The sequence below is a fragment of the Cygnus olor genome, chromosome Z (genome assembly GCF_009769625.2).
Source record: "Cygnus olor isolate bCygOlo1 chromosome Z, bCygOlo1.pri.v2, whole genome shotgun sequence".
NCBI classification, from domain to species: Eukaryota; Metazoa; Chordata; class Aves; order Anseriformes; family Anatidae; genus Cygnus; species Cygnus olor.
The window spans coordinates 59,067,708-59,079,886 of NC_049198.1; the positions used below are offsets into that span (position 1 = coordinate 59,067,708).

The following is a 12,179-nucleotide window of genomic DNA, read 5'->3' on the forward strand; positions in this document are numbered from 1 at the left end:
ATTTTCCTTACCTGCATTTTTCTTGCCTATAAGATTATGACTAGGTGTGTTTGCTCCCAGGGAAAAATAATTTATATATATGTATATATCTACGAGCAGACTGTGTATGTTCACAAGAGAATGATCATGCCATGTAAACTGCTTTATTTAAGAACTGGGTGGCACATGCATAATCTGTCCATCATAGCATGCATTGTGGCACATCTATTTAAACACTAACCTTGCCAGTCTGGTATGGAGAGGGGTCTGTTTGCTGGTAACAGAAGATTATTTAATAGCTTTGAAATTGTGGCAACCTGTCTGGTTATTTTTATTTCAGATCACAGAATCACAAAATAATTCAGGCTGGAAGGAACCTTGGGAGGTCTATAGGCTGTCCTCCTACTCAAAGTAGAGTCAGCTCTGAGGCCAGAGAGGGGTGCTCTTGAACAGTTTCAAGCACGTTGTCCAGCTGGGGCTTGATAAACTCCAAGAAGAGAGACTGCACAACCTCTCTAGGCAACCTGTTTCACCTCTTGACTGACTTCATGGGGAAAAAGGTTTTTTTCTTAAATTCAGTATGAACTGCTTATTTCAACTCATGTGCCTGCTGTCTCCGCTCCTCTTCACAGACACCACTGTGAAGAGTCTAGGTCCTTCTTATATGATTTATTATGCAGCTCTAGGACATCATATACATTTTACAACGGGCAAAGGAAACAAGCCATGGCAGAACCATAACTCCAGTATGGCAGCAAAAGGAGAATTCACACTTGTATCAGCTGATAAATGAAATATATATATATATACACACATATATTTTGTCAAGCAATATTACAGTATTTCATAAATTTTACTACTGAGCTCATATTAACTAAAGTTATCTGAAGCCTAGGCTTTTGAAACATTTTTAGTCAACTTCAGGACTTTCGGTTGCCCGTGTTGTTCCAAGACTGTGGAGTTCTACAAGAAACTCATCACACTGCAGAAGAGACAGACACTAGTTCTAATGTCAGAAGAGAACTGACCTTTTTGGAGCTTCTCTAGATAAAAAGAAACCAAATCATGCAAGAACTGCTGTTAACCACAGCAACTAGCATTAACCATCTCCAAGCAGGTGAAAGAGAAAGATGATTTTCAGCGTTATTTCTACGAGTTAGATAACATTTCTGGAAGAGCTCACTGCTGTGACTCAAGAAAGTATGTTACTACTGATGGTACAGTTCACCTTCAGAATGACCCAAGACTGGAGATGAAGGTTACAGAGACAGAGCAAAAGAGAGGTAGGAGGCCATTTCCATTACAGGACAGCATTTTTACTGCAGTTGAGAAGAGCTGCTCACGGCCTTTCTGTTTAGGGCACTCTGGAATGGCAAATGGCAAGCTGGAGGTAGCCAGAAATGTGCTAGGAGTGAACACAGGTTTCTGGAACAACCTCTTCCTCAGATGTGGAATGAGTAAAGGATAGCACCAATGTTTAACACAGAGTTTGATATATTTCTGAAAGAGTTTGTATGTTCTGTTACGTGCTAAAGTAAAAGGCTGGGCTCAGTAACCCAGGTGATTCATTTTGCTGTCATTTTTCCCCATTTCTTCCTTTCACAATTTCCCTTTTCATTCCTTGTGTCAAGCTTTTCAGGAAACTGGAACACTGGTTATTTCTCTATTTCTTATTAAAACCTGACAGAGATATTTAAGGAAAGAGAGAAAAGGTACAAGAGAGTGGGAAAGTATCCTGTAGGAAATAGGAAGGATGCCTTAGCTGGACAGTGTTGTTTCTGAGGCACCCACTACTACACAGACTGCCTTGCTTCTAGAACTGAAGGTGATTTTTTTACACTATGTCAGTTCCTCCACTACTCTCTGGTTTATGATTTCCAGAGCCCAAAATTTGGTCGTGAATAAGAGGCTGAACACAATTCCCTCTGTGCACTGGAGTAGAGGAGAAAAATCACATAATGAATAAAATCTTTGCAGAAAAGTCAATGGAAAGTTATATAAGGAATTCTATGTAAAACGAGACACGAGTTTTTAGGAAGCAAAGGTGTCAACTGTAATCACTGATTTACATGAAGTCACCATGTGTTTTAGGAAGTGTAAATTACACTAGTGTATTCCTGAAGCAAATTTCTGTTTGTTTGTTTGTTTGTTTGTTTTTCCACTTTTCTGAGAAACAAATCAGTGCTAAATGAAACAACCCTGAAAAAAACTTGCCTTAAGACTTTATTACATACCGCTCTGGTAGTAGTATTTGTGTTGGGATAAACCAGCCAACGCTACAGGAGTATGGTGCCTTCCTCAAGTGTACCCAAAAAGGTACTCAGTAAGACTGTGGAGCTCTTCAGTTAGTGAATTATTTATGTTTCACCTTGGACCTAGCCCAAAACTCATTTAAGCTGGCCAGATTCCTATTGACTTTGAGCATTTGGAATGAGGCTTCTAGCAATCACTATATTTTAGATATCTGAGAAAGCTCTGCTTTGCTCTCTGCAAAGTAAAACTGCAAGCAAAATAAACTAGCTTCCAAAATAGATTATCCAAGCAGATGTAAAACCTGCCTGAAAATTGTGTAGGTTGGGGAAAATTATGATTTATTTATTAGTAATTTTTTTGAAGAATGACTTGGTAGAAACTTTGTAGAAATTATGTAAAAACTTTTGTATTATGACAGGTTAATCAAAATGCATTGGCTTTTATTTCTACTTCTGTTGAGAAAAGATGCTAATCAATTTTAAAAGCTTAGACAATAATAAATTATAATCTGAGTCTTAGAAGCCAAAAAAAAAATCATTTAAAAGAAATAGCGAAGATAAATCAAACACCAACAAGCGAGATGTACTTCAGTAAACACATATATACTGAGAAATGTACATATGAACATACAGAAAAAACAAGTGTACCTATAATACTGTGTCAAAAATGTTCAAATTTAGTGACATGCTGAAATCAGAGGCATGCACCTAGCAATTTTTATGTTTGTTAAAATCTTAGGTCAAAAATGAGGCATTTGCACAGACATTATTTCCCATTTTGCACAAAACTGGATTGAGAACAGCTTCAAAACTCAGAGTCTCTGAGGCCCTGAAAATGAGGCTTTGATATATATACTGTAAATACATAATCCAGAGCTCTCCCTGGTACTCAGTCTTCATGATGATGGGGATAATCCTTGAAAAGGAACATTTATTCAAAATAATAGTGATAGATGTTGCAGAATTTAAGAAATGCATTCTTGCAGAGAAGATGGATACATCCTCGGTAAGAGCAAAATGCCTACACACATTACAACATTACTAATCTGGGTATTTACAGTTCAGTAGGATCACTGACCAAATTCATTTAATGAAACTCCAGAGGGAAATGTCCTTAATGTCTGGGTTTGTCTAACCCTGCAGCAGAGCAGGTCTCAGTTCTCTCTGTACACATTCAATGTCAACCTGTAGGCCACACCAGCAAGTTTTACCCACATAACCATGTTGGCAAGGAGACAGGAAAGCATACGTATAGCTAACCAACAATGCTTTTGCAGCAGCAGAACTTTTATAGATTCAATTATCCTGTCACAGAAGTTTTTCGAGTTCTACTTTTTAGGAACGTAGGTTTTTTATGTTATACTGCCTTTGCTAGGGTAAATTGTAGTTGTTTCTACCCATCTCACTCCACCTACAATAGTTTTTAACTGCAACCAAAAATAGGTAACTTTTGACCCTGGACAAAAGATAACATCAGAAATGGGTGAAAATGTAATTTATCATAGTAAGTGTTTCATCCTAGTCAACAATCAAACATTACTGAAACTACATCTGTGGCTGAGAAAATATTGGTATTTTATCCATATGTACTAATATTTATCACCACTACTTTTGTTATTTTTTATAGCTTTAGCTCTAAAATATTTGTACATACAATTAAGATTGAGTGGTCTAGAAGAATCTATTTAATTGTCAGTCTGTTCCCTGGAATTTTCAGGTGACTTGGCATTCATGTGATTCCCATTTTGAAGTGAATTTTCCAGAAATGCTCGGCTTGTTCATCTCCTTTTGAAGTAAACAAGGAGAAGTGAGGTGGGGCATATATCTCAGTAAGAGGAGTTTTAGGCATCTGGGCTTTTATTTTAGTTTTTGATCCTGAAATCTGTAAGCCCACATCTGCCTGCTTCTGAAATCAAGAAAAATTCCACTTTATAGATGAAAAAATTAGTACTCGGACTAAGTATCATAACTAAGCATTTTTCTGAACTTGTTCTATGTGGAAAATATTTCTTTTTTATCTTAGACCTCAAAGACTATCTTGTGTACACTAAGATATACATTGAAATATACAGCTCAGCTATGTCTGAAAGTCTGACATAGAAATTATGTAAAAGAGATAAAGAGAAATGAACTCATAAATGTCATAATACCATCTGAAATACCGCTTCCTTGCTTTATTACCTGTGAGCACAGTTAGCTTGTAACATTTTCCTCTTCAATGAAGCAAATCTCATGAGTTTCAGATGAAAATAAAAATGCCCCACGTGGCAAGCACGCAATGTGAAGCCGCATTTAACTGCAGCTGGGGTTGCGAGCCTCCTTCCCTCCCACTGGCACCCCACAAGTAGATTGCTGCGGCTTAAAGTCTTCCATGGGAAGTGAGAGGTGTCTCTGTCTTAAGCCATAGAGTGAAAATGGGAGGCTTTTTCGCATGGGCCTTTGCTGCTGTGAGAAAACGTCGTGGTTTCTTTTGAAGCCTACCCCAGCAATTCTCTTGTGCTGCTTTTTCAGGCAGAGATGATGTGAACACAGAAGAGGGCTTTTCTGGACCCTTCACTGTTCTGGGCAGTGAAAAGTTACCACCTGTTAAGCTACAAAGGCAGCACATTATATAAGTTTGTGCTTTATACCCAACAGAAACACAGATATTGCAAACTTGATCTTTGCATTTAGGAGCATTTTTTTGAGGCTGTTCTTTCAAAAATCAGAGTTTTCACCTTCATTGTGAAATACGAAGGTCTAGCCCTTAACAAACTGTATCACTTTCTATTTATAGTTCTTTCTGTTAAAAATTAACACAGAGTTGCCATTTCTCATACAGTAAATTCACTCTCATATCACGACTATATTGAAAAAAAAAAAGTATGAATTCACCTCTACCTTGTTTTCAGCTACAAGACCTTATTTATTCATCACTATGGCAACTGCTGCCCCAGCCCAGCTTAATAGGGAGCTTGTCTAGACAGCATTAAACGTATCTGCACTTACGCATGTCTGCTTTTAACAGCCAGGTGTGCAGAAGGTGCGGTGGAGGGAAGAGAGGCAGCAAAATGGAATAAGTAAGAGAGTAAATGCGTTTCAGGAGCCCTCACAAGTTACACAAGACTGTTTTGAATTCTGAACGCCCTTTCTGAGTTGCAGTGTTAAAACGTTTTCCTCACTCAGGACCTACGGATTTACTCAGACACGTGGAAGAACACCAAACTGGTTTATAACTGACTCGAGTAAAAGCCACCACCAGAGGTGGCTCCTCTGGGAGCAGAGGTGTCACTCAGTGGCAGCAGCCCATTTCATGGTTGATCCAGGTGAAGCACAAGGTGTCTGCTGCTGAGCAAGGTCAGCAGCTCCTTATAAGGACCTGCGGGAGGTCCAAGTCCTGACTCAGACCTGCTGGGTTGACCATGGGGACTGAACACACCCCACACTGCTCATGTCCCCACCATGGGAGGTCTGCCTCCGAAATGAGACTCTTTGCTCCCAGGCAGTGGAGCAGCTGAGCCTGTGCAGACCAAAAGAGGCTCTTGAGTTCAGCTGGGTGCAGTGTGTGCAAGCAGAGTTTGTTCACCAAAATCTGGCACTTCAGCCATCCTGAAACATCTGCAAATATGTGCCCAACTCAGCAAGTACTTTCCAAGCAAGGAAAAGAAACATATTTTCAGCATTATCCTCACAGTGAAAGACAGCACTGCCTGATGACTAGAGTGGTGAGATGGGATATGGGAGATGCAGATACGATTTCCTGGTCTTCCCTCCTCCCAGAAAATGTCTCAGCCAGCAGGTTTGAAGATGCTAAATTGTCAGTGTGTATTTTTTGGAAATGTCTTTTCTTCTGTAATTAAATTCAGGTTAGAACAGGTCCGGCTGACATCCAGACCTTGAGCCTCCCCATGAGCAGCAGGCATCCTCCCACTTCTCCTGGTCCCACTTTGTGTCACAATGACTTTATGTTGAGTAAATGATTTATCCACAATGAATTTCAATGAATTTACAAATGAATTTAGCCACATTGACTAAATGTTGAGACATTCTCCTGAAAGACAGAGGGTAAAATACCCCTGGCAGAGGCAAGAGTTAAAATGTGACCTTTCCCATTACTGGAAATGGGAAGCAATAGTGTGAATCTAACCCTTCATATATATTTCTTATTTTCTGTAAGAGACTGAAAAATATAACACTTTTTTTTTTTTTCCAAGCTAAACAAAGGAATTTAAAATTTAGAATAGTTCTTTTGGAAGGAACCTAAAGAGATCAAGTCCAACCACTTCAGGGCTAACCAAAGTTACAGGATATTATTGAGGGCATTTTCTAAGTGCCTCTTGGAAACATATTAGGGGGCAAGAACAGTGATAAGGCAGAGAGGAACAGCAATAAAAAATGACGTGGATGAGTCAGTCTTAATTTTTGCCAAACTGAAAACCACCTAATTATTCTTACTGCTTAGCCAATGACCCTCATAACCCTATGTGGATAAGATAAAAGTTTGTTGCTTATGTGTGGTGGATAAATAGCATTCCATGATGAATACTGAAAATTTTAAAGGCGTATGGCACCATGCTCCATCATACTATCACTTAGAAGCTGCATACAGCATTTAACATCATCCTTCGAAATACCCTGTTAAGTGAAACACAGTTTCCAGGCAGAGGTGTCTGAAGGACTACACACCTGAATTTTTAATCGTTATCTGCTTATTAGGGATTTTTTAAATATTTAGCACTTTAGATAAGTTAAGATGAAGATAGTTGTAAGATAAAGATAGCAGAAAAGTACATACAAACCAGCCCAACATATAAACCCTGTATTACAGCTAAAATTAAGGAGTATACGAGCAGACAAAAAATGCTATCTCCGGTATTTACGTGTTGTTGTGGGTTTTTCTGACTGAGAGAAAAATCATTGTGGTGTACGTTGGCAGACACCGAACTTCCGTTTGGCACCAGGCGACACAGAAACACAGGAGTGTCCAGAATCAATTCAGGGCCGATGCCTGCTGGCAAGCAGGCTTATCGTGGGGATCACCAGAGATGGGTGTTGCAGCTACCTGCGATGCCAACATGCTGTTGCTGTGCTGCGGGGCTGACCAGTTGCCAGCGGAGTTCAAACAGTAAGCATCTCTGAAGAGAAGACAGTTTTTCTAATAAAAACAGCACTAGACGATTATGTATCCCATGTCCTGGTTATGTCCACTGCCATTTGCCTCTTTCACATTCATCCCAAACTCATGCTCCCAAGACTCTATCGTGGTGTCTATGTGTTACATGCCAGTATCCCACCTGAACATCTGCAGAGTAATGCTGTAGCGTTTCATAGGGCTAGCTCAGTGTCATTCTCCTTAGAGGATTTGGTCCTTCCATAAAGGGACATTCCTGCAACACATTTGTTTAATCCATAAATGAAAAGAAATGGCAAGTAAAACACCTTATGCAGTATATTTTGTAGATCCGAGGTATCACTACAGTCTCTCTTCAAACATACTATTTTGAAAAACAAGTAATTTTTTCCGTACATTTACTATACTACAGTAATGAACCACGTCATGATTTCTGCTGACATGTATAATTATGCTGACATTATATCTACCTTTAGTACTCAAAAGTTCCCCATCATTTTTACACAGCAGCACTATGCCAGCATAGGTGTCACTGTTGGGCGGACATTGGCCATGAATCTGACATCTGTTTGTCATACAATACTAATAAACCTAATGGCTTGAGATTAGAAAAAAAACTCTGATCTGCTTAATGCTCTACCAAAGCCTTAAAGTAACTGTGTAAACCTGGTAGAAGTCACTCTACAGCAGACAAGTTAATTACCTGTAGCTGTTTGGAAATGCCTGAATCCTGCGCCCTAGGATATAAGCAAACAATGTTATTTTGCTTTGAGAGTGCAATTAAGCTCAGGACAAGCTTAATGAGAGCAGTAGCATAAACAGGGGTATGTTGCTAGGCATCTGTGGGCAGGGTCCTATCAAATTAGCCCCAGCAGTTACCACAGAGAGTTGGCACAATACCTTCAGTTTAAACTTCTTCAGTCTCCTTTGTTTAAATATTTTGGGGGAGAATAAAATAGCTTCTTGAGATGACAAGTGCCTAAGCTGAAACATTAGTTGTAAGAGCTTAATATTCCCTGCCAGTAAACCAGACTGCTCATGAATGCCAGTAATTGGTATAATGTAACAGGGATTGTATGAGTAAGGGTTTAATCTCTAATCTCAGTGTTAGTATTGTCCCTAGGAAAATTAGCATCTGCATTTAATAAAGGATGCAACTTGCTCATAGAGTATGTTTTGCGTGTGTGTGTGTGTGTGTGTGTGTGTGTGTTTGATGAAGCCTTGTGTTTAATTCTCAGCATCACCTCCATTTCTGAGGCAAAGCGAACTATCAGGATGCTTCCTACTCTTTGACACAGAGTACAAAACCAGAAAGAACAATGTCTATCATACATACAGATACTCCAGAAAGCTTATTGTTTTTCTACCCAGAATAGAAGTCCAAATGTCCAAAGGTGACTTCTGACCTACTGCAAGCAGCTTCTCCCTGCTTCTGAGTCTGGCAGCCCCGCGCTACTCTACTGCAGGAGAGCTGCCTGTGTGTGATGGTGCCTATGTTCTGATACTGATGCTCCTATGCACTGGAAGTACTGGGTTCATACTGGATTTAAGCATTTGGATATTAGGATTGGGTTATGTAATGCCAAACCTGACTGATAAAGCAGTGTTAGATAGACTTTGTATTTAATAGCAATGAGTAAATACCTTTTTGTTTCATGTAACATGAAATGTAAATTTAAACATAGGCTGTTCTTCATGGGTAGAACCAATACGGTACTACACATTTTATTGCACACTAAGATAAATGCAATATCAATCACTGTATTCGTTATAAAAGAATTATCTATTTATTGAAAAAGTAGAAAATAATTCACAGACTATAGCAGGAAAAACAAACTTCTGTCAGAAATTTCTTACTAGAAATGGAAATCAGAAATGCTGCAAAGTTCTACAGCAAAAAATAGCATTTTTTTTCATTCGATTCACTGTCCTAATTGTCAAGGATGTCAATGTCCTCAAAACTTTATAGCTTACCAGGAAACATTAAAACGAGAAAACAAACAAATAAACAAAAACCTGCTTTAACTCTTCAGCTTATAAAAAACAATAATTTCCATTTCTGTAGTATCGTATCCCTCTCATAATCCTCACCTGAGTGGACAGAGCTTTGTAATATTTGCAAATTAATTAATTAATTAATTAATTAACTAGTATCTTTGTTAGCTCTGCAGCTCTTCTGGTGTAATGTTGTACATTTGCTGTTTTTATTTCTGTTGTGCACTTGCTATTGCTTTTGTCTTGCCAAACCCTCTTTAGAACCACTAAAATGGCAGCTGGGCTAAGTGGCCTAACAGAAGGAAAAGGGGAGCTCTGGATGCCTTGAAAAATTCTGTGGTCTACAGTACTACCAAATAAACATTGATAAACTTGTCCCAATAAAAGTCATCGGCAACACCAAATTTTATCAGTGTGATGGGAGTTTACTTCAGTGGGACAAGGATTTGGTCCATTTTTACTGATCACTTTGAGCATATGCACGAAGCATTTAATGTAGTTTTCAGGGAAAATGTCTTATTTCTGTAAATTTCTTATAGTTGCTCTTCCATGCGTCTGTTGTGCATAGCTTAAAAAAACAGTTCTCGATTGGAAGGTCATTCAGAGAAGTCCTAAAACCATCTAATGTTACGCATTTGCCATCCAAAGCAGCAAAACAGTACTTGGCATAGATGCTCCTTGATTATAAATACGAAGTAACAGAAATATTATCCTTTTTTGCATTAAACTACAGAGCTGCGAACCTTCCACACTGCAGATCTCAGGGTCAGATTCTTGTTCCAGCTGCAGCCTGACAAATCCTGGGAAAGAGATGAAATGCTGTGCAAAAGTAATTGAAAGCAGAAACCAGTTTTTGCTCGTTATTTAGATACAGCTGTCACTGCAATAGGTTATAGGTTTGCATGGTGAACTTTATCTTACAAATACAAAACACAGAGCCTGTAGCTGTCTACACCCAAGGGCTGCCAAGGGCTGTGACAAACACATTTCCAGGCTGTGCTACAATGCCGTAGTCTTAGCAAGCCAGGACTGGAATGCATGGTGTTTCTATCTATTAGACAAATGCCAACTGAGCCCTAATTATATTAAACAAGATACATGAAACACACATGCAGAAGAAAATCTGTTCCATTTAGTCCAATGGCCACATAAACCATCTACAGTCCTGTACCACCAGAGACTCCAGGAAAAGACAGTATTGTCTTTCCCATTGTCTTATCTACTCATGCTTCTTTTGTGATCTCTGGAGAACAAAGTACTGAAGTTGGAAAAAATCCCTCCAGCCCCAGAGCCCGTAGGCTGAACAACCCCTCCAGCATGTTATTTCCCAGCATAGACTGAGCACACATGGTAGAATACAGCTTTTTTACTTCTATTTTAGCTCCAGCAACAACATTAATAAAGCATGGCAACTTGCCCTCATTCCAGTTCAGTGGCAGCCTTATTATACAATGTACTTTGATGTACAGTAGTCTCTTTGATAAAAGATGGGGAGATAAAATCATATTGCAACACAAAATCTGATAATTTATCTCACTCTTATTTAGGAGCATGAGGTTACAGCTAAACTGTGGTATATGTTCATCACATATTTGACTTTTTACAGGAAAATCTTGTTTTTAAAAAAATTGATACTTGAAATTTAGTGTGATAAGTGTCTTTTCTGGACACGTTTCTCTCTGCAGTTTCAGTAGTATTCTGGCCCTTCAGCACATTGTTTATGGAAAGAAGGGGAAAATGCCAAAGGGAAAAAGAGCACTGAAGCCTGAGTATGGATGAAGCAAAGAATTGAGTAATGGCTGCTGGATCTGACCTGCCTTCTAAGACGGAATTGAAAGCCTTCTCAGTTTCTCCTGTGTCAGTCCTGTTAGGGGGTAGAATTTATTTCCAGTATTCATTGAGAAATTGAAGACATTCCCAGAGAAAGATAAAGATTGATGTTCTGATTCAATGAGCTCATTTTCCCAAGAGGAAGATTACACATGCTTAAAAATAAAACTGATGAAAAAAAATGTTCCTGAAGAGTAGGATTTAATCAGAAAAGTTATTGTAGACCATCAACTAAATAACTTTACATTTAATATAGAAATATTTACTCTTTAGCCTTTCTGGCTAGGAAGGGCTTTGAGAATCTTTGTCAAATTAGAACTGAGCCTCCTTAGCTAGTGACCACAGAACATTGTATAACAGAATTCAGACCAATTTATCATTTCAAGAACATCTAAATGTATGGTAATGGGAAGAAATTAAGATAATAGAAACTTTATTTCTCTACTGTGTTAACAAACCTACCCAAATATTCAGCCAGTAGGATCTCAGTGCTCCCAAAAGGATTAGTACCAACAGAATGAAACCAGTTTCAGATCTGCATGAAAAAAATAAGTAAATAGTGCAAAGTGAGTGCCTTGCCCAAGTATGATGCAGAGATGGTTCTAAGAATTAAAAAGCACTTTTCTTTATTAAGATTCCCAAAGGGCACAGAGAATGTGATTTGTCCATTAGCTTCAATCATGTGCTCTTGTCACATTACTGAGCGTAATGCTGCTCTGTAGCACACCACCACCCTCCACCCCTAATAACAGTGCTTCATCAGCATTTGGGCCTGACTGCATTTTTTGTGTATCAGTGAAGGCCACTGGTATGAAGACTGTAATTAAACACGTAGGGGGCCCTGAATTCTTATGTGTAGTGTGAGGGAGAATGGAAAAGCTGGGAAAATGTAGGTCACACTCATGCAAAAGGAACAACTGAACTCACAACTCAAATCACAGAAAGGGCCAAAGAGGTTCCTGAAAGCAATATCTGTAACAGCAGCTGTGATGGCGGACTCTGCCCCTGCCCTC

The 12,179-nt window shown here is 38.9% G+C and overlaps 1 long non-coding RNA gene across 16 annotated transcripts in view; it reads right to left on the minus strand.

Annotated features, from left to right (window-relative positions):
* Window positions 1-1,008: 1,008 nt before the first annotated feature.
* The window catches only part of LOC121061795, a 39,041-nt gene continuing 27,870 nt past the window's right edge, over window positions 1,009-12,179 (minus strand). For 4 of the 16 annotated variants that reach the window (XR_005815270.1, XR_005815273.1, XR_005815276.1 and 1 more), the window contains 3 exons: window positions 11,629-11,701; window positions 10,080-10,136; window positions 1,009-7,597 (listed from right to left, as the gene is read on the minus strand). This is a non-coding gene — a long non-coding RNA (uncharacterized LOC121061795). Of the gene's footprint in view, window positions 7,598-8,044; window positions 8,079-10,079; window positions 10,156-11,149; window positions 11,201-11,628; window positions 11,702-12,179 lie in introns of all 16 variants that reach the window. The other 12 variants (XR_005815268.1, XR_005815279.1, XR_005815281.1 and 9 more) reach the window with 7 other exon arrangements.